Genomic DNA, 21,669 nt, shown 5'->3' with positions numbered 1-21,669 from the left:
CAGGAGCTCATTGTTTTTGAACTTTGTTCAACCGGCAACCAGGGTGAAATATCCAGCAGAGGTTGGCTTTATCCTCAACGCCAGTGTAATTACTTGAGGGATGAGCAAGTTTGGTACAGATAAGCAAAACTTTAATTGAGAACACACATTCCAATACTTACACGTTTGCTGCCATCTTTCTACTGGAAGCCACACCCCTCAAGTTGCCAACCCGGTTTATTGAGAGGGAGAGACAACAAATCCAATTACTACAACAAACAACCACCCAATGGAACATGCCGTTTGATTTAATCAGCCAATCGCTGGGACTTTCAACCTACATACACATATTCACTAATACCTCCAGTCGGAATGCTTGGGACCAAGTCATTTCACAATTTTGGAATTTTATGGATTATAGAACGACATTAAACAGCGTAGATTATTTTTAAGGCGGAGGTAGTTAGATTCTTGATAAGCAAGGGGTTCAATAGTTATCGGGGGTAGGCAGGAATGTGGAGTTGTGATTACAATCAGGTCAGTCATGATCTTATCGAATGGCAAGTGGCCTATTCCTGCTACTAATTTGCATGTTCGTATGTTTATAGATATAAATATTTCTACATTGCTGGAGGGGGCCCCCGCAAACCACATTCATATGTTTTGGTCCTGTCCAAATCTGGAGGATTACTGGAAGGAGGTGTTTAGGGTAATCTCTAAAGTGGTGCACGTGAAAGTGGACCCGGGCACTCGGGAGGCCATTATTCGGGGTGTCGGACCAGCCGGGGTTTGAAACGGGCGCGGAGACAGATGTTGTAGCCTTCGCCTTGTTGATTGCCCGAAGGCGGATCCTGTTAGGGTGGAGATCAACCTCTTCACCCTGTGCCCTGGCGTGGTGGGGGGATCTGCTAGAATTCTTGACTTTTGAAAAGGTCAAATCTGAACTGAGGGGAAGGATGGAGGGGTTCTACAGTTCATGGGCGTTATTCATAATGCACTTTCGAGAATTGGATCACATCGAACATTAGGGGGGTTGGGGGCTGGGAGGGTTGGGGGGAGGGGGGACTGTGTGTGTTAATGGTGACTATGGGTGATTCCTGATTCCTCTTTGTCATTTGTTTATGTTAACATGCGGGCTAATGTCTGGGGTTTGGTGGGAGGATGGGATCGTTGTTATTGATATGGGGATTGACATTACATTCGTTACTGATTATTGTTTATTGTTGGGTGTCAATGTGGGAGAAAATGTAAAAAAGGAGAATAAATTTTTTAAAAAAAATAAATATTTCTGAGAAACATAAAAGTGATTTTTAAAAAGCAGTAATAAAAATTGTTTCGCTCATCCAAATATTGTATATTCCATGTGCCTGATCCCAAAATATTGTATTAAATGGTGCTTCAGTCTGATGAAAACAGACAACGGGCGCGATTCTCCACTCCCACGCTGGTTGGGAGAATCGCCTGGGCCGCCAAAATTTCCCGGGACGCCGGTCCGACGCCCTCCCGCGATTCTCCCAAGAGACGGGAATGGCCCGGTCGAGTTTCGCAGGCCGCAGGCCGGAGAATCGCCGGAGACACCCAAAATGGCGATTCTCCGGTACCCTCGATATTCTGAGGCCCGGATGGGCCGAGCGGCCAGGCCAAAATGGCGGGTTCCCCCCGGCGCCATCCACAGCTGGTCGCTGCAGTCGTGGGTGGTGCGTGAACGCTGGGGGGGCGGCCTGCGGGGGGGGGGGCGAGGGGGGATCCTGCACAGGGGTGTACCTCAGATGTGGGGTGGCCCGCGATCGGTGCCCCCCGATCGTCGGGCCGTCCTCTCTGAAGGAGGACCTCCTTCCTTCCGCAGCCCCGCAAGATCCGTCCGCCATCTTCTTGTGGGGCGGACTTAGAGAGGACGGCAACCACGCATGCGTGGATTGGCGCCCGCCAACCCGCGCATGCGCGGATGACGTCCGTTATGCGGCGCCGGCCGCGTCATCTATGCAGCGCCGCTTTAACGCGGGCGACAAGGCCTGGCGCGGGTATATGACGCGGCCCCGATACTGGCCCATTGTCAGGGCCTGAATCGGTCGGGACCGGGGCCGTTCCGCGCCGTCGTGAACCTCGACGGCGTTCACGACGGCGCGGCCACTTCGGCGTGGGGGTGGAGAATCCCGCCCCTGGTGTTTCTGAACAATAGACTTCAGGACTGGAGAGGTTGGAGTGTATAAATAATTTAGAGTATTAGATTTTGGAGACGATAGCAATGTTACTTGCATCTTAACCATATAGAGTTTCCAATAATATGACTGTGAGGCTTGAGTTTCCATTTCAGTCAGGTGTGTAGTGTTTTTACAGACGGCAGTCTTGTCATGTATAGATCCTGTCATTTTTTAAATCCTGATGAAAGATGAAATTCTCCATGTTTTCATTGCGACTAGACTGCAGCAACCATCAGAAATCACACTCCATTCTATGAGTAATTTCACAGGAGGTCTATCAGGAGTTGACATTAAGGAGACAATATGAAATGAAGGAGCATGAATGGGCTCACATTGTGCTATTACAAACTTCACCAACACCCCATTGCCACATTCAGACAACCTGAACCTATTAGCTCTTTTGTTTGGTTCACAAAAGACTTTATAAAACTCTTCATCATGTCTCTATCTCTCATCAATGTCAACATCTATAAAACAAATTGCTGAAAGGCCATGACAGAAATTTCACAAATATTGCCCACTAGGCCCATGACAAGAGGCTTTTAGAAAAGCAACTAACCACACTGTTGATCTATAGTTTTGGAATTATTAAAGGATGGTCGAATCAAAAATATTGCTTTAAAAACCACAATATTTACTCTTGTCTACCTCTAGATAAAATGAAAATTAATCATGATAAATCGATTGCAAACATTCATCACTTATATCTTTTAATTACCATTTATTAACAGTAAAGGAAGCACCCATTCTTTTATCATTTACTCTTTGCACAAGGTTCTGCGAGAGAAGGCAGTCAACTGTGAACTGCTGTCTATGAGTTTTATTATCGCTGTATGTGCAATGTCTTCTTGCAGCTGAAATAGTGATATACAATTTCAAAGATCAGAAGAAATAATGATCATAAGGTCTGAAAATAAATAGCACATGGAAACATTTCTATGACATTTTGTCAGTTGGCTAACGATGTGAATTAATATGCATCATCATCCCTTTTATTTTTCTCAGAGAGATTTGCCAAGTAACTTTATCAGCAATAACATTATCAAGAACCTTCCTTGGAGCACTGGTCTATTGCATTTACATCTGTGACTCCTCAACACTTGTCACTGTCAATCAAAGTGCAATAATGTGCAGCTGAGTTGCTCATTTGGTTTAATAAAATCTCATCACTTATTTGCATTGCAGTCATTATACCACATAATTGCTGTACTGAGGTGCAAGACAGGCAGTCGCCCAAGGGGATGAAAAGAGACTATTGCTTTATGAAGAATTGCTTTTTGCTTCTGATTCTCCCTAGTCACTCATATTCCTAAAATTAATATTATATTTTAAGCAAGTTTTGCCTTTTTCTCATACAGGCTAACATCGTTATTACTTATTAGCAGGGTTTGAATTGACTTGTTTTTCAGTCTTAGCCAAAAGTGTCAACATCAATTTGATTTGGAACTGATATGCAAATTTCACTACTGCTTTAAATAAATGGAAATTTAAATCCAAGGTGAAAGTTTTTCAAAGAAGCGGAATGATATAAAGTAATGCCGGATTACAGTTATCTCCAGTGGGAGTATTTTGTCAGATTGGTGTACAATAATCATTATCTTGCAATTGTTCCTGATCCAAACAATAAACCAAAGTCTACACTGAGTAGAAGCACAGAGCAAAACAGCCATCTCAGAGATAAAGTCACATGTGATGACAGCAGTGGGCAATGAAATAAAAAGCACGATGGAATATGGAAATACAAATCAGACAGCAGCGTTGCTCATTAGTTTGGATTTAAAAAGTTTTTCTACCATAGTTATTATTTAACATTGTGGGGGTAAAAAACAGAACAAGGCAAACAATCAATTAGCATTCTAGCTTCTGTCTATGGGGCCTGTGCTCAGATCCACTCAAACATATGGATGGAAGCGTGCTTCCTCTTAAAATTAAGGGCCCAGTTTTTGAAGGTTTGTCATTTTCTATAAATTCAGTGGATTGCCACTTGCACTGTGACAAAGAACTGATTTTTGGGGGAAAAATATTGAAATGTGATGTTCATAAAGATGCAACTCACTAATCGGAAAACAACCTAATCTGAACACCATTCTTATACCCCAAGGCAAATGCAGCAGAATTTCATAAGGTCCTGGAACCAAATTCTCATCATTCCAATCGTTTCTGTCAAGTCTTTCAAAAATTGGAGCCAAGTTATAGGCTTAAAAAAAGAATTCCAATCAGCAGCCAAATGAAAAGTCCATACCTTCATCAAATCAACCTTAGATCAAGGCCCCTCAACAGGAAACAATAACCCTGCCTAAAAGGATTTGCAATAGTCTGACCCCTGCCTGTGTTCTGAGTGCTCACTCACACCCATCACCTGCATGTGGTGTGCCCGGGGGGAGGGGGAGGTGCCTGGAGAGGTGGCCCAAGGGTTTGGAGATCAGCCCGCATTGCGGAAGAAAGTGACAGGGGCTTCATACTGGTTGTGGTCAAGGGTGTTTAATGTGTTATACAACACATGTGTTTGGAAGGTACTGCTGTGGTCTGCTGTGTCCTCCACAACCTCGCACAGCAGAGTTACTGTAGTGCATCTTGTAGATGGTACAAACGGCTCCAATGTTCGTCGGTGGTGGAGGGTTTGAATGTTTGTGGAAGGAGGAACAATCAAGCGGGCTGCTTTGTCCTGGATGGTGTTGAGCTTCCTGAGTGTTGTTAGAGCTGCACTCATCCAGGCAAGTGGGGAGTATTCCTTTACACTCCTGACTTGTGCCTTGAAGATGGTGGACAGGCTTGGGGGGGTCGGAAGGTGAGTTGCTCACCGTAGGATTCCTAGCCTTTGATCTGACCTGGTAGCCACAGTATTAATGTGGCTAGTTCAGTTCAGTTTCTGATCAATGGTAACCCTCAGGATGTTGATTGTGGGGATTCAGCGATGGTAATGCCATTGAACACCAAGTCGCAATGGTTAGATCCTCTCCTGTAGGAGATGGTCATTGCCATGACACATGTGTGGTGTGAATGTAATTTGCCATTTGTGAGCCCAAGCCTGGATATTGTCCAGGTCTTGCTGCAATTGGACCTGGACTGCTTTAGTATCTACTGAGTCGTGAATGGTGCTGAACATTGTGCAGTCATCCGCAAACATCCTCACTTCTGACCTCATGATGGAAGGTAGGTCATGGAAGAAGCAGCTGAAGATGGTTGGATCTAGGATACTACCCTGAGGGACTCCTGCAATGATATCCTGGAGTTGACCACCACAACCATCTTCCTTTGTGCCAGGTATGACTCCAACCAGCGGAGAGTTTTCTCCCTGATTCCCATTGACACCAGTTTTGCTAGGGCTACTTGATGCCATACTCGGTCAAATGCTGCCTTGATGTCAAGGGCAGTCACTCTCACCTCACCTCTGGCATTCAGCTCTTTTGTCCATATTTGAACCAAGGCTGTAATGAAGTCAGGAGCTGAGTGACCCTGGCGGAACCCAAACTGAGTGCCCGTGAGCAGGTTATTACCGAGTAAGTGCCACTTGACAGCACTGTTGATGACTCCTTCCATCACTTTGCTGATAATCGAGAGTAGACTGATAGAGCGGTAATTGGCTGGGTTGGATTTGTCATGTTTCTTCTGTGCAGGACACACTTGGGCAATTTTCCATATTGGCGGGTAGATGCCAGTGTTGCAGTCATACGGGAACAGCTTGGCTAGGTGTGCGGCTAGTTCCGGAGCACTATTCAGTCTTCAGTACTTTGCTAGAATAATATCAGGACCCATAGCCTTTGCAGTATCCAGTGCCTTCAGCCATTTCTTAATATCTCTTGGAGTGAATCGTATTGGCTGAGGACTGACATCTGTGATGCTGGGGACTTCTGGAGGAAACCTAGATGAGTCATCCACTCGGCACTTCTGGCTGAAGATTGTTGCAAATGCCTTGTCTTTTGCATATATGTGCTGGGCTCCTCCATCATTGAGGATGGGGATATTTGTGGAGCCTCCTGTGCCAGTGAGTTGTTCAATTGTCCACCACCATTCACGGCTGGGTGCGTCAGGACTGCAGACCTTAGATTTGATGCATTGGTTGTGGAATCACTTAGCTCTGTCTACTACTTGCTACTTATGATGTTTGGCACACAAGTAGTCCTGTGTTGTAGCTTCACCAAGTTCACACCTAATTCTTCGGTATGCCTGGTGTTGTTCCTGGCATACCTTCCCGCACTCTTCATTGAACCAGGGAACACCCTGGTTCCCTGGGATCGAATTTGAGGGCTACCCCAAGGTCCACTGGATAATCCCTCTCATAAGACCTTACGTAGCAATGATCCAGAAGAACCAACTACCTTGGACAATTGCGCTGCGCTGTAAACCATATGACAAAGAGATTTAAATTGCTAAACTTCAGATGGTTCTGCCAGTTTTATACCAATAGAATCATAGAATCATAAAACTTACAGTGCAGAAGGAGGCTATTTGGCTCATCGAGCCCTTGGCGCGCCCCCTCCCTGCCCCCGTAACCCAGTAACCCCACCTCACCTTTTGGACACTAAGGGCAATTTATCATGGCCAATCCACCTAACCTGCACATCGTTGGACTGTGGGAGGAAACCAGAGCACCCGGAGGAAACCCACGCAGACACAGGGAGAACGTGCAGTCTCCGCACAGACAGTGACCCAAGCCGGGTATCGAACCTGGGACCCTGGAGTTGTGATACAACAGTGCTAACCACTGTGCTACCGTGCCGCCCATAGTTACTGTGAAACTAAATTTGGTGGCCGGGCCTGGACGCTGAGCAAGAGAGAGTAGCCCAGGAGTGCAGCGTATGTAAGGAGCACCAGAGGCTTCTGCCAGCCACGACCCTTCACCCATGGGAAAGACCGGGGCGACCGTGGGTGCGGTTACTCGCTGACTTTGTCGGCCCATTTCAACGCTTGATGTTCTTCCTCCTGATAGATGCCCACTCTAAGTGGTTGGAAGTCCATAAGATGACGGTCACCACCTCCAGAGTGCCCATTGAAAATTTATTTTTTCTATAAATGTTAGAGTGCCCAATTAATTATTTCCAATTAAGGGGCAATGCCCCTAGCCTGCACATTTTTGGTTTTAGGGGGCGAAACCCACGCAAAAACAGGGAGAATATGCAAACTCCACACGGACAGTGACCTGGAGCCAGGATTGAACCTGGAACCTTGGTGCCGTGAGGCAGCAGTACTAACCACTGTGCCACCGTGCTGCCCTAGTAACCATTGAAAAATTGAACTTGTCCTTCAGCACACACGGTATCCCAGAGGTGTTGGTTACCGATAATGCTACACCTTTCACAAGTGAACAGTTCTCGGGATTCCTCAAGGCTAACGGGGTGCAGCACATCCGTAGGCCTCATATCACCCGGCTTCAAACGGGCTGATAGAAAGGGCAGCATAAACGTTCAATCATGGAGTAAAAAAGCAGACTTCAGAGTCGATAGACACAAGACTGGGCAGCTTCTTGTTAATTGCTAATGGGCTGAAGACTTCAAAGCTGTCTTAGTCTGGTTTTCCTGATATAAGCGGGAGAGTATTGATGTACCATCAATGACCACGAGACGAAAATGGTGAAACTATTGAGGCTTTATTGCTCAAGCAGCTGGAACCAGAATGGGAGCAGCACAGGAGAGCATACACTTTTATATGTCGCCTGCAGGGAGGAACCAGCAGGCTGGGATTTACTGTGTTACCTGTAGTACAGTTGCAGTACCGTAATATGCGTAGTGTGTTACCAGTGGTGTTTACCACATTCACCCCTTTTTAAAAAAAAGTCCAGCGGGGGTGAACAACAACGTTACAGATTGAGTCTGTCAGGGGCTTTGACCCTCCGCCGCTATCGTCTCAGTCCTGGTGGTGGTGTGGGCACCGATGTGGTCACCTGCGACTCCGGGAGCGCGTTGTCCTCTCCTTCGTCACCCAGTAGTGGATCCGGTGAGGGGCGGATGCTGCTGGGGTGGGGGCCACGGTGAGGTTCGCTGGTGGGAGGGTGGGCGGCGCAGGGGCGAGGGAGGCAACCGGAGGGGGAGGGGACGGTACCAGGTCGGGGGTGGTGACGGTTGTGGGTGGGCACCCAGCGGGTGCCAGGTCCCGGAGGGAGACTGTGTCCTGTCGCCCGTCAGGGTGTGCCACGGAAGGGGTACTGTGGGTTCGCATGGAGGAGGAGGACTTTCTCGACCAGGGAATCCGATTTGTGACTCCTCACATGCTTCCGGAGGAGGACGGGCCCAGGAACTGTCAGCCCAGGAACTGTCAGCCCAGGAACTGTCAGCCCAGGACGGGCCTAGAAACTGTTCGTGAGGGGTCTCATTAGTAGCAGTGCACAGAAGCGACCGGACGGAGTGGAGTGCATCGCGGAGGACCTCCTGCCAGTGGGAGGCCGGGAGATTCCTAGACCGAAGGGCCAGCAGGACGGCCTTCCAGTCCGTCCCGTTCTCCCTCTCCACCTGTCCGTTTCCCCGGGGGTTGTAGCTGGCCGTCCTGCTCGAGGCGATGCCCTTGCTGAGCAGCAACTGACGCAGCTCATTGCTCATGAAAGAGGATCCCCGATCGCTATGGATGTAGGTGGGGAAACCGAACAAGGTGAAGATGCTATGCAGAGCCTTGATGACCGTGGCAGAAGTCATGTCGGGGCATGGGATGGCGAATGGGAAACGGGAGTACTCATCAATAACATTGAGAAAGTATACATTGCGGTCGGTGGAGGGGAGGGGACCTTTGAAGTCCATGCTGAGGCGCTCAATGTGGCGGGAGGCCTTCACAAGGTGCGCTCTATCTGGCCGGTAGAAGTGCGGCTTGCACTCTGCGCAGACTGGGCAGTCCCTGGTCACGGTCCTGACCTCCTCAATGGAGTAGGGCAGGTTGCGGGCCTTGATAAAATGGAAGAACCGGGTGACCCCCGGGTGGCAGAGGTCATTGTGGAGAGCCCGGTGTCGGTCCACTTGTGCGCTGGCATATGTACCACGGGATAGGGCATCTGGGGGCTCATTGAGTTTCCCAGGCGATACAAGATTCCATAGTTATAGGTGGAGAGCTCGATCCTCCACCTCAAGATCTTGTCATTCTTGATCTTGCCCCACTGTGTATTGCCAAACATGAAGGCAACCGACCGTTGGTCAGTGAGGAGAGTGTATCTCCTGCTGGCCAGGTAATGCCGCCAATGTCGCACAACTTCCACAATGGCTTGGGCCTCCTTTTCGACAGAGGAGTGCCGAATTTCGGAGGCATGAAGGGTGCGGGAAAAGAAAGCCACGGGCCTGCCCGCCTGGTTGAGGGTGGCGGCCAGGACCACGTCCGATGCATAGCTCTCCACCTGAAAGGGGAGGGACTCGTCGACCGCGTGCATCGTGGCCTTGGCGATGTCCGCCTTGATGTGGTTGAAGGCCCGGCGGGCCTCAGCCGTCAGGGGAGAAACTGAGGACTTGATCAGTGGGCGGGCCTTGTCTGCATAATTAGGGACCCACTGGGCGTAATATGAGAAAAGCCCAGGCATCGTTTCAGGGCCTTGGGGCAGTAGGGGAGGGAGAGTTCCAGGAACGGCACATGCAGTCGGGGTCGGGGCCTAGGACTCCATTTTCCACAACGTAGCCAAGGATGGCGAAGCCGTTGGTGCGGGAAACGCATTTCTCCTTATTGTAGGTGAGGTTAAGGAGTTTGGCGGTATGGAGGAATCTTTGGAGGTTTGCGTCGTGGTCCTGCTGATCGTGGCCACAGATGGTGACATTATCTAGGTACGGGAACATGGCCAGCAGCCCGTACTGGTCAACCATTTGGTCCATCTCTCGCTGGAAGACAGAGACCCCATTGGTGACGCTGAAGGGGACTCTAAGGAAGTGATAGAGGTGGCCATCTGCTTCGAACGCAGTGTATTGGCGGTCCTCCGGGCGGATGGGGAGCTGGTGGTAGGCGGACTTCAAGTCAACTGTGGAGAAGACTCGAAACTGTGCAATCTGATTGACCATGTCAGATATGCGTGGGAGGGGGTACGCGTCGAGCTGCGTGTACCGGTTGATGGTCTGACTGTAGTCGATGACCATCCTGTGTTTCTCCCCAGTCTTAACCACCACCACTTGAGCTCTCCAGGGGCTGTTACTGGCCTCAATGACCCCCTCCCGCAGAAGCCGTTGGTCTTCCGACCTGATAAAGGTGCTGTCCTGGGCACTGTACCATCTGCTCCTCGTGGCGACAGGCTTACAGTCCGGGGTGAGGTTCGCAAAAAGTGAAAGCGGCTCGGCCTTAAGGGTCGTGAGGCCACAAACAGTGAGGGGGGCAGGGGTCCGCCGAATTTCAGAGTAAGGCTTTGGAGGTGACACTGAAATTCGAGACCTAGTAACAGTGCAGCGCAGAGATGGGGGAGGAAGTATAGTCTGAAGTTGCTGTACTCTACGCCCTGAACGGAGAGGGTCGCGACGCTGTACCCCCGGATTTGCACGGAATGGGATCCAGAGGTCAGGGAGATTTTCTGGGTGACGGGGAGGACCGGGAGGGAGCAGCGCCTTACTGCAGCAGGGTGGATGAAACTCTCTGTGCTCCCGGAGTCAAAGAGGCTGTCTCGTGCCTGTTGATCTTTACCGTCGACGTAGCGGTCGCGAGGTTGCGGGGCCGAGACTGATTGAGGGTGATGGGGACAAGCTGCGGAAGATGTTGGGAGTCGCTGGGCTGGTCAGCAGTGGCGGGCCGCGAACGGCCAGGTGAGCAGGGGTCCTGAGGCGCGGTCCAAGATGGCGCTGAAGATGGCGGCGCCAACAGGGCGCACATGGCGGTCGACATCCAAGATGGCGGTGCCCCTGGATCGCACGTGGGGGTGTAGCGGCATACTACCACAGGGGGGTGCAGCGATGTTGGGCCTGGAAAAGGCAACGACTGATCGGGCCTGACAAACGGAGACTATGTGGCCCTTCTTTCCACACCCATTGCAGGTCGCGCTCCGGCAGCGCTGCCTGGGATGTTTGCTCTGGCCACAAAAATAACATTTGGGCCCTCTGGAGTTGGCTGGCTGCCACGCGGCACACGCTTGCGGTGTACTCAAGTCGGCAGATGTTGGGGCCTACGAGGGTGCCGCGCGGTCGGTAGTATAGGCCTCCAGATTGCGGGAGGACACTTCTAGGGAGTTAGCAAGCTGCACAGTCTCTGTAAGCTCAAGCGTCCCCCCTTCCAATAACCGCTGGCGAATGTAATTAGACTTAATGCCCGTAACATAAGCGTCTCTGATTAGCAGTTTTGTGTGCTGGACTGCTGACACTGCCTGGCAATTACAGTTCCTACCAAGTATCCGCAGAGCACGCAATAAATCGTCCTGAAACCCCCCCGGGAGTTGCCGTCTCGTGGCCAGGAGGTGCCTGGCGAACACTTGATTCACAGACCTGATGTACTGTCCTTTTAGTAGCGCCATCACTTCCGTGTAGGTGGGCGCGTCCTGAATGAGGGAGAAAACCTGTGGGCTCACCCGTGAGTAGAGGGTGTGGAGCTTCTGCGGGTCTGAGAGGGCTTCTATAGATGCTCCGAGGTATCCTTCAAAGCAGGCTAGCCAGTGCTCGAAGGTGGCTGTGGCGTCGGCTGTGTGAGGGTTCAGCCCCAGGCGATCAGACTTGATTAGACGTTCATCTCTAAAATTCTTGTGCAATAAATTGATGTACCATCAATGGCCACGATACGAAAATGGTGAAACTATTGAGGCTTTATTGCACAAGTTGTTGAGCCTCCTGCAGCTGGAACCAGAATGGGAGCAGCGCAGGAGAGCGTACACTTTTATACGTCACCTGCTGGGAGGAGCCTGCAGGCTGGGATTTACTGTGTTACCTGTAGTACAGTGGCAGTACCGTAATACGCGTAGTGTGTTACCAATGGTGTTTACTGATGTGTTGGGCTGACTGGTTCGATGTGGACTGCACTTGATGCAGGGAAGCTAGAAGCAGACGTCTAAGCACTGGAGAAAATCCAACACTGTTTTATTCAACGATAGAACTGATATACATGTTCAGCTGTGGGTCGACACTATACTGAACTGACTGGAGACCTTGCATTAGCCTGACCAGACTTACTAGCTAGCGTATGGTGTTTGCACTGGCTCGCTCGTGAACTCTGACTGTCTCGGTGGCTGGATCCAGAGACAGCGGGAAACCTAGTGCCCTCTGGCTTTATAGTGGTAGTGTCCTGTCTGGTGATTGGCTGCACTGTGTTGTGTGCTTATTGGTCGTCCTGTATGTCAATTACTGCCTGTCTGCACTTCAGTATATACATGAGTAGGTATTATGACATTTACCACAAGTATGCCATAGCCAGGAGCTGCAAGGGCATTTCCCTATTCGACGAAAACCATCCAGATTCTTTGTACCAGGTAGGCAGTCTATATTTGAAACTTTGCAGACGGTGCCTATTGGATCTCTGGGACAATCATCCGCCAGGCAGGGGCCGGTATCTTATCAAATTCAGGCACAAGGTCACATCATGAGAATGCCCCTCAATCACATATGGTTCAGATGACCAGTTCTGCGCAAAGTTTCTTGGGAGAGGAAAGTTAGAGTCAAACCAAATCCTATTCCCGAAGAGGCTAGAGCATTAACCCAAGGGGGTCAAGACGCCGAAATGACAGAGGTCGTAGAATCAGATTCTGACATGGAAACCCCAGATGTTGGAGGTCTGCAAGCAATGCAGCAGCCTCAGATAGTACGTCCACCATGACATTCTGATCGGAAGCGGCGTTCGCCGTCCAGATATACGCCACCAGATCCAGCACCACGAGTGCAAGAAGCAGAGCCAAGTGCAAAGAAAGTCCATGTCCTCCTACTCCGCAGTCATCAGGAGAATCTTCGGACTTTGGGGAGCCGGGATGTAATAACCCACAAGACCTACGGGGTTGCAGCAATCAGTCCCCTTGTGAGTCTCGCCGAAAATGAGCTCCCTGGCTATGGAGGCTGTCATGATATTCAAACACACACATCATGATGGACACACTAACAGGCAAATCAGAGTACACAACACCACAACCAATCACAGACAAGAACACCAACCATATAAAAAGCACGAGCACGACACCTGGTGGTCAGTAGGTCTGGGGAGAAGGGAACAAGAAAGAGCTGTTAAAACACCACAAGCAGGGAACCCCCCACGTGCAGAGTGCAAAGACCAAACTGTAAATAGTAAGTTTAAATAAAGAAGCGTTGTACCATATGCAACTGTGTTGGCTCATCTGTGTGTCAGAACACCCAACACCACATGGTACAGGAGTGGATCGATACCTGCCTACTAACCTGCCATTCTGGACATGGACCACACCGGCAAACCGCAGCCGATGCAAGTCACGGGGAACCTAGGTACCAACTGGAAGCTCTACAGGCAGCGATTTGACCTGTACATCCGTGCCACCGAAAAACAGAATGTCTCGGATGACTCGAAGATTGCAATGCTCCTCTTCTACGCAGGTCCGCACGCAACCGACGTCTTCAACTCACTGGTGTTCGAAGAAGGCGAAAGCCAAGCCAAATATGACACGGTCATCCTCAAACTGGACCAGCACTTTCAAGTTGAAGTAAATGAAAGTTTTGAAAGATACCTCTTTCAGCAACGCCTGCAAGGTAAGGAGGAGCTTTTTCAACCCTTTTTGACGCACCTCCGGATTCTAGCGCAGTCCTGCGGTTACGGCACCACCACAGAGTCCATGATCAGGGACCAGATTGTTTTTGGCGTTGCCTCAAGTGGCCTACGCCAGCAGCTTCTTAAAATGAAAAACCTCACCTTAGCGTCTGCTGTGGAAGCCTGTGTCCTCCACGAAAATGCTACCTGCCGTTTTGCCCGATTTCAGGCGTCCGAGTTGGCACGGAGGGGGTCCCCAGCCGTCGAATCGGCAAGCCAGGCCGCCCACGACGTCGAACGCATCCAGGCCGTCGATTACTTCCCGACCCATGGCCCGGACGACAGCGGCCGCTTCCCGCGCTTTTCGCGGTCTCCCGCGCAGGTGCGCGCCAAAAATAACGGCCACAACGAGGGACGCACTGCGCAGGCGCGCCCACCGCAAGATCGCACTGCGCATGCGCAGTGGCGCAACGAACGCCGTGACGTCATGACGTGCGGCAATTGTGGAGCTCTACATTTAAAAGGGCAATGTCCTGCAAAAAACCGACAGTGCCACAGATGTGGCACGATGGGCCACTACGCAGCCCACTGTCGTTCGGCTCAACCCATGGATCCGGCGCATCCTCGACAACCTCGCAGTCGAGTCAGGACCGTCCAGCCCACGCATCAAGACTTCCAGTTAAGTGATGCAGATGACCAGGATGCCTTCCGAGTTTCCGTCATTGATGTCAACAAGGTCAATGCCATCAATCCAGCCGATGAGTGGTGTGCCAGCCTGACGGTCAACCCGAACTCGTCGCAAGCCCATTAGACTGGACTTATAATACCGTTCATATGTTTAACAAGTTGCACAATTTTACATGATAACCTGTTGTTGTTTATCGTTCCAGAGGTCGTCTGACTGGACAACTGTTCAAGTTTTTTTTTTCTTCTTCTCTCGTTCGCATTTATGTTATGTTATGGTACAACTTGGCTCATGTGACGCACCCGACATCGCCCCATGTACATAGTTCCGTCATATGCACATGCTGCACACGACACACACACACTCCTAGATGCACTCACGACACGATCATATTTATCACCACGTAGGCACATATCTTTGTAAAAAGGGGGGATGTCATGATATTCAAACACACACATCATGATGGACACACTAACAGGCAAATCAGAGTACACAACACCACAACCAATCACAGACAAGAACACCAACCATATAAAAAGCACGAGCACGACACCTGGTGGTCAGTAGGTCTGGGGAGAAGGGAACAAGAAAGAGCTGTTAAAACACCACAAGCAGGGAACCCCCCACGTGCAGAGTGCAAAGACCAAACTGTAAATAGTAAGTTTAAATAAAGAAGCGTTGTACCATATGCAACTGTGTTGGCTCATCTGTGTGTCAGAACACCCAACACCACAGAGGCAGGGAGCCCTAGATCATTCATGGTTAAGATCTATATAAAGTTGGTCAGGTATGGAACCGACAGAGCAGACCCGGCTGGGGCCTGAGACATATTGTAAATATAATTGCTTTCTTTTTACTAACTTGGTTCTTACTCATTTATGGCCTACAAAACAAGGAACGGTTGGTCATGAGGATCTTACTACTTATAATACTTCCAGCATTATCCAATTACTATAATCAATTTTTATCTGGAGCAAAAACAATTAAAGCATCTCACAACCAGTAGCCATTCTGCTTTACCTTAATAATAATAATAATAATAATAATAATAATCTTTTTATTATCACAAGTAGGCTTACATTAACACTGCAATGAAGTTACTGTGAAAAGCCCCTCGTCGCCACATTCCGGCACCTGTTCGGCCCACTGAGCTAAACCAGCCCCAATGATTGTCCAATAAGTGCTCTTGCCTATTCTGGTGCTTCTATGAAGTGTAACCCGAGTGGCAGAGGTACATGAGGTGAATAGCTGCTGAGAATCTGAAGAAGGCAGTTTCAATATTGCCTCGGAGAGGCTGTGGGCCATGATAGTCCCACTTCAGACTGCACCATCTCAGCACGGGTCACCGGGCTGGCAGGGGACTATAAGGACAATGGCAAAACTTACCTGGCAGAGGTGAAAGCATGATCAAGAAGGTAGTTCATCCAGGATGAGACTAGCGCATTGCACTTCGGGTGTGCTGATGCCTGCGATGTCCCCAAATGCGGGATACTCGACTGCAAAATTTGTGGTAATGGGGGACTGCATTCACACTCTCACCGGGCGGCACTGTATCACAGTGGGTAGCACTGTTGCTTCACAGCTCCAGGGTTCCAGGTTTGATTCCCAGCTTGGGTCACTGTCTGTGCGGAGTCTGCACGTTCTCTCCGTGTCGGCGTGGGTTTCCTCCATATGCTCCGGTTTCCTCCCACAAGTCCCGAAAGACGTGCTGTTAAGTAATTTGGACATTCTGAATTCTCCCTCTGTGTTCCCGAACAGGCGCCGGACTGTGGCGACTAGGGGCTTTTCACAGTAACTTCATTGCACTGTTAATGTAAACCTATTTGTGACAATAAAGATTATTATATTAATAAAAGGAGCAGGCAAATTAACTGGCAAATGGAGGAGACCAATAGGTTCCTGCTGCATCATTACCTCAACACTACCTCTTTTTTTTTTTTATTAAATATTTTATTGAAAATTTTTGGTCAACCAACACAGTACATTGTGCATCCTTTACACAATATTATAACAACACAAATAACAATGACCTATTTTATAAACAAAAAATGAATAAATAATAAATAACAAAAATGAAAACTAGCCCTAATTGGCAACTGCCTTGTCACAAGTAACACTCTCCAAAAATATAATTTAACAGTCCAATATATAATTATCTGTAGCAACGACCTATACATACTATACAGTATATATTAACAACCCTGAGAATCCTTCTGGTTCCTCCTCCTCCCCCCCCCCCCCCCCCCCCGATCCTGGGCTGCTGCTGCTGCCTTCTTTTTCCCATTCCGTCTATCTTTCTGCGAGGTATTCGACGAACGGTTGCCACCGCCTGGTAAACCCTTGAGCCGACCCCCTTAGGACGAACTTAATCCGCTCTAGCTTTATAAACCCCGCCATGTCATTTATCCAGGTCTCCACCCCCGGGGGCTTGGCTTCTTTCCACATTAGCAATATCCTGCGCCGGGCTACTAGGGACGCAAAGGCCAAAACATCGGCCTCTCTCGCCTCCTGCACTCCCGGCTCTTGTGCAACCCCAAATATAGCCAACCCCCAGCTTGGTTCGACCCGGACTCCTACTACTTTTGAAAGCACCTTTGTCACCCCCATCCAAAACCCCTGTAGTGCCGGGCATGACCAAAACATATGGGTATGATTCGCTGGGCTTCTCGAGCACCTCGCACACCTATCCTCCACCCCAAAAAATTTACTGAGCCGTGCTCCAGTCATATGTGCCCTGTGTAATACCTTAAACTGAATCAGGCTTAGCCTGGCACACGAGGACGACGAGTTTACCCTGCTTAGGGCATCTGCCCACAGCCCCTCCTCGATCTCCTCCCCCAGCTCTTCTTCCCATTTCCCTTTTAGTTCATCTACCATAGTCTCCCCTTCGTCCCTCATTTCCCTATATATATCTGACACCTTACCATCCCCCACCCATGTCTTTGAGATCACTCTGTCCTGCACCTCTTGTGTCGGGAGCTGCGGGAATTCCCTCACCTGTTGCCTCGCAAAAGCCCTCAGTTGCATATACCTGAATGCATTCCCTTGGGGCAACCCATATTTCTCGGTCAGCGCTCCCAGACTCGCGAACTTCCCATCCACAAACAGATCTTTCAGTTGCGTTATTCCTGCTCTTTGCCACATTCCATATCCCCCATCCATTCCCCCCGGGGCAAACCTATGGTTGTTTCTTATCGGGGACCCCCCCAAGGCTCCAGTCTTTCCCCTATGCCGTCTCCACTGTCCCCAAATCTTCAGTGTAGCCACCACCACCGGGCTTGTGGTGTAGTTCCTCGGTGAGAACGGCAATGGGGCTGTCACCATAGCCTGTAGGCTAGTCCCCCTACAGGACGCCCTCTCTAATCTCTTCCACGCCGCTCCCTCCTCCTCTCCCATCCATTTACTCACCATTGAAATATTAACGGCCCAATAATACTCACTTAGGCTCGGTAGTGCCAGCCCCCCCCTATCCCTGCTACGCTGTAAGAATCCCTTCCTCACTCTCGGGGTCTTCCCGGCCCACACAAAACCCATGATGCTCTTTTCAATCCTTTTAAAAAAAGCCTTCGTAATCACCACCGGGAGGCACTGAAACACAAAGAGGAATCTCGGGAGGACCACCATCTTAACCGCCTGCACCCTCCCTGCCATTGACAGGGATACCATATCCCATCTCTTGAAATCCTCCTCCATCTGTTCCACCAACCGCGTTAAATTTAACCTATGCAATGTGCCCCAATTCTTAGCTATCTGGATCCCCAGGTAACGAAAGTCCCTTGTTACCTTCCTCAATGGTAGGTCCTCTATTTCTCTACTCTGCTCCCCTGGATGCACCACAAACAACTCACTTTTCCCCATGTTCAATTTATACCCTGAAAAATCCCCAAACTCCCCAAGTATCCGCATTATTTCTGGCATCCCCTCCGCCGGGTCCGCCACGTATAGTAGCAAATCGTCCGCATACAAAGATACCCGGTGCTCTTCTCCTCCCCTAAGTACTCCCCTCCACTTCTTGGAACCCCTCAACGCTATCGCCAGGGGCTCAATCGCCAGTGCAAACAATAATGGGGACAGAGGGCATCCCTGCCTTGTCCCTCTATGGAGCCGAAAATATGCAGATCCCCGTCCATTCGTGACCACGCTCGCCACTGGGGCCCTATACAACAGCTGCACCCATCTAACATACCCCTCTCCAAAACCAAATCTCCTCAACACCTCCCACAAATAATCCCACTCCACTCTATCAAATGCTTTCTCGGCATCCATCGCCACTACTATCTCCGTTTCTCCCTCTGGTGGGGCCATCATCATTACCCCTAACAACCTCCGTATATTCGTGTTCAGCTGTCTCCCCTTCACAAACCCAGTTTGGTCCTCGTGGACCACCCCCGGGACACATTCCTCTATTCTCATTGCCATTACCTTGGCCAGGACCTTGGCATCTACATTTAGGAGGGAAATAGGTCTATAGGACCCGCATTGTAGCGGGTCCTTTTCCTTCTTTAAGAGAAGCGATATCGTTGCTTCAGACATAGTCGGGGGCAGTTGTCCCCTTTCCTTTGCCTCATTAAAGGTCCTCGTCAGTACCGGGGCGAGCAAGTCCACATATTTTCTATAGAATTCGACTGGGAATCCATCCGGTCCCGGGGCCTTTCCCGCCTGCATGCTCCTAATTCCTTTCACCACTTCTTCTACCTCGATCTGTGCTCCCAGTCCCACCCTTTCCTGCTCTTCCACCTTGGGAAATTCCAGCCGATCCAAGAAGCCCATCATTCTCTCCCTCCCATCCGGGGGTTGAGCTTCATATAATTTTTTATAAAATGTCTTGAACACTCCATTCACTCTCTCCGCTCCCCGCTCCATCTCTCCTTCCTCATCCCTCACTCCCCCTATTTCCCTCGCTGCTCCCCTTTTCCTCAATTGGTGTGCCAGCAACCTGCTCGCCTTCTCCCCATATTCGTACTGTACACCCTGTGCCTTCCTCCATTGTGCCTCTGCAGTGCCTGTAGTCAGCAAGTCAAATTCTACATGTAGCCTTTGCCTTTCCCTGTACAGTCCCTCCTCCGGTGCTTCCGCATATTGTCTGTCCACCCTCAAAAGTTCTTGCAGCAACCGCTCCCGTTCCTTACTCTCCTGCTTCCCTTTATGTGCCCTTATTGATATCAGCTCCCCTCTAACCACCGCCTTCAACGCCTCCCAGACCACTCCCACCTGGGCCTCCCCATTATCATTGAGTTCCAAGTACTTTTCAATGCACCCCCTCACCCTTAGACACACCCCCTCATCTGCCATTAGTCCCATGTCCATTCTCCAGGGTGGGCGCCCTCCTGTTTCCTCCCCTATCTCCAAGTCCACCCAGTGTGGAGCGTGATCCGAAATGGCTATAGCCGTATACTCCGTTCCCCTCACCTTCGGGATCAATGCCCTACCCAGCACAAAAAAGTCTATTCGCGAGTAGACTTTATGGACATAGGAGAAAAACGAGAACTCCTTACTCCTAGGTCTGCTAAATCTCCACGGGTCTACACCGCCCATCTGCTCCATAAAATCTTTAAGTACCTTGGCTCCTTCCAGTCCTGGACTTCGACCTATCCAGCCCTGGTTCCAACACCGTATTAAAATCTCCCCCCATTATCAGCTTTCCCATCTCTAGGTCCGGAATGCGTCCTACATCCGCCTCATAAAATTGGCATCATCCCAGTTCGGGGCATATACGTTTACCAAAACCACCGTCTCCTCCTGTAGTTTGCCACTCACCATCACGTATCTGCCCCCGTTATCCGCCACTATAGTCTTTGCCTCGAACATTACCCGCTTCCCCACTAATATAGCCACCCCCCTGTTTTTCGCATCTAGCCCCGAATGGAACACCTGCCCCACCCATCCTTTGCGTAGCCTAACCTGGTCTATCAGTTTCAGGTGCGTTTCCTGTAACATAACCACATCTGCCTTAAGTTTCTTAAGGTGTGCGAGTACCCGTGGCCTCTTTATCGGCCCGTTGAGCCCTCTCACGTTCCACGTGATCAGCCGAGTTGGGGGGCTTCCTACCCCCCCCCCTTGTCGATTAGCCATCACCTTTTTCCAGCTCCTCACCCGGTTCCCACGCAGCTGTATCTCCCCCAGGCGGTGCCCCCCCGCCCATCCTCTCCCATACCAGCTCCCCCCTCTCCCCAGCAGCAGCAACCCAGTAATTCCCCCCTCCCCCCCCCCCCGCTAGATCCCCCGCTAGCGTAATTACTCCCCCCATGTTGCTCCCAGAAGTCAGCAAACTCTGGCTGACCTCGGCTTCCCCCCGTGACCTCGGCTCGCACCGTGCGACGCCCCCTCCTTCCTGCTTCTCTATTCCCGCCATGATTATCATAGCGCGGGAACCAAGCCCGCGCTTCTCCCTTGGCCCCGCCCCCAATGGCCAACGCCCCATCTCCTCCACCTCCCCTCCTCCCCCCATCACCACCTGTGGGAGAGAGAAAAGTTACCACATCGCAGGATTAGTACATAAAACCCCTCTTTGCCCCCCACATTCGCCCCACCACTTTGTTCGAACGTTCTATTTAATAACCCGCTCATTCCAGTTTTTCTTCCACAATAAAAGTCCACGCTTCATCCGCCGTCTCAAAGTAGTGGTGCCTCTCTCGATATGTGACCCACAGTCTTGCCGGTTACAGCATTCCAAATTTTATCTTCTTTTTATGAAGCACCGCCTTGGCCCGATTAAAGCTCGCCCTCCTTCTCGCCACCTCCGCACTCCAGTCTTGATAAACGCGGATCACCGCGTTCTCCCATTTACTACTCCGAGTTTTCTTCGCCCATCTAAGGACCATTTCTCTATCCTTAAAACGGAGGAATCTCACCACTATGGCTCTGGGAATTTCTCCTGCTCTCGGTCCTCGCGCCATCACTCGGTATGCTCCCTCCACCTCCAACGGACCTGCCGGGGCCTCTGCTCCCATTAACGAGTGCAGCATCGTGCTCACATATGCCCCGACGTCCGCTCCCTCCACACCTTCAGGAAGACCAAGAATCCTCAGGTTGTTCCTCCTTGCGTTGTTTTCCAGTGCCTCCAACCTTTCCACACATCGTTTCTGATGTGCCTCCTGCGTCTCCGTCTTCACCACCAGGCCCTGTATATCGTCCTCATTCTCGGCTGCCTTTGCCTTCACGACCCGAAGCTCCCGCTCCTGGGTCTTTTGTTCCTCCTTTAGCCCTTCGATCGCCTGTAGTATCGGGGCCAAC

The 21,669-nt window shown here is 50.3% G+C and overlaps 1 non-coding gene across 1 annotated transcript; it reads left to right on the top strand.

Annotated features, from left to right (window-relative positions):
- Nucleotides 1-15,814: 15,814 nt before the first annotated feature.
- On the top strand, nt 15,815-15,978 carry LOC140384970 (U1 spliceosomal RNA). The gene has a single exon (XR_011933252.1). It is a non-coding gene; the product is annotated as a U1 spliceosomal RNA (small nuclear RNA).
- The last annotated feature ends 5,691 nt before the right edge of the window (nt 15,979-21,669 follow it).

This window comes from Scyliorhinus torazame, chromosome 10 (genome assembly GCF_047496885.1).
Source record: "Scyliorhinus torazame isolate Kashiwa2021f chromosome 10, sScyTor2.1, whole genome shotgun sequence".
Taxonomy (NCBI): Eukaryota; Metazoa; Chordata; class Chondrichthyes; order Carcharhiniformes; family Scyliorhinidae; genus Scyliorhinus; species Scyliorhinus torazame.
This window is presented reverse-complemented; position numbering and strand designations above follow the sequence as displayed.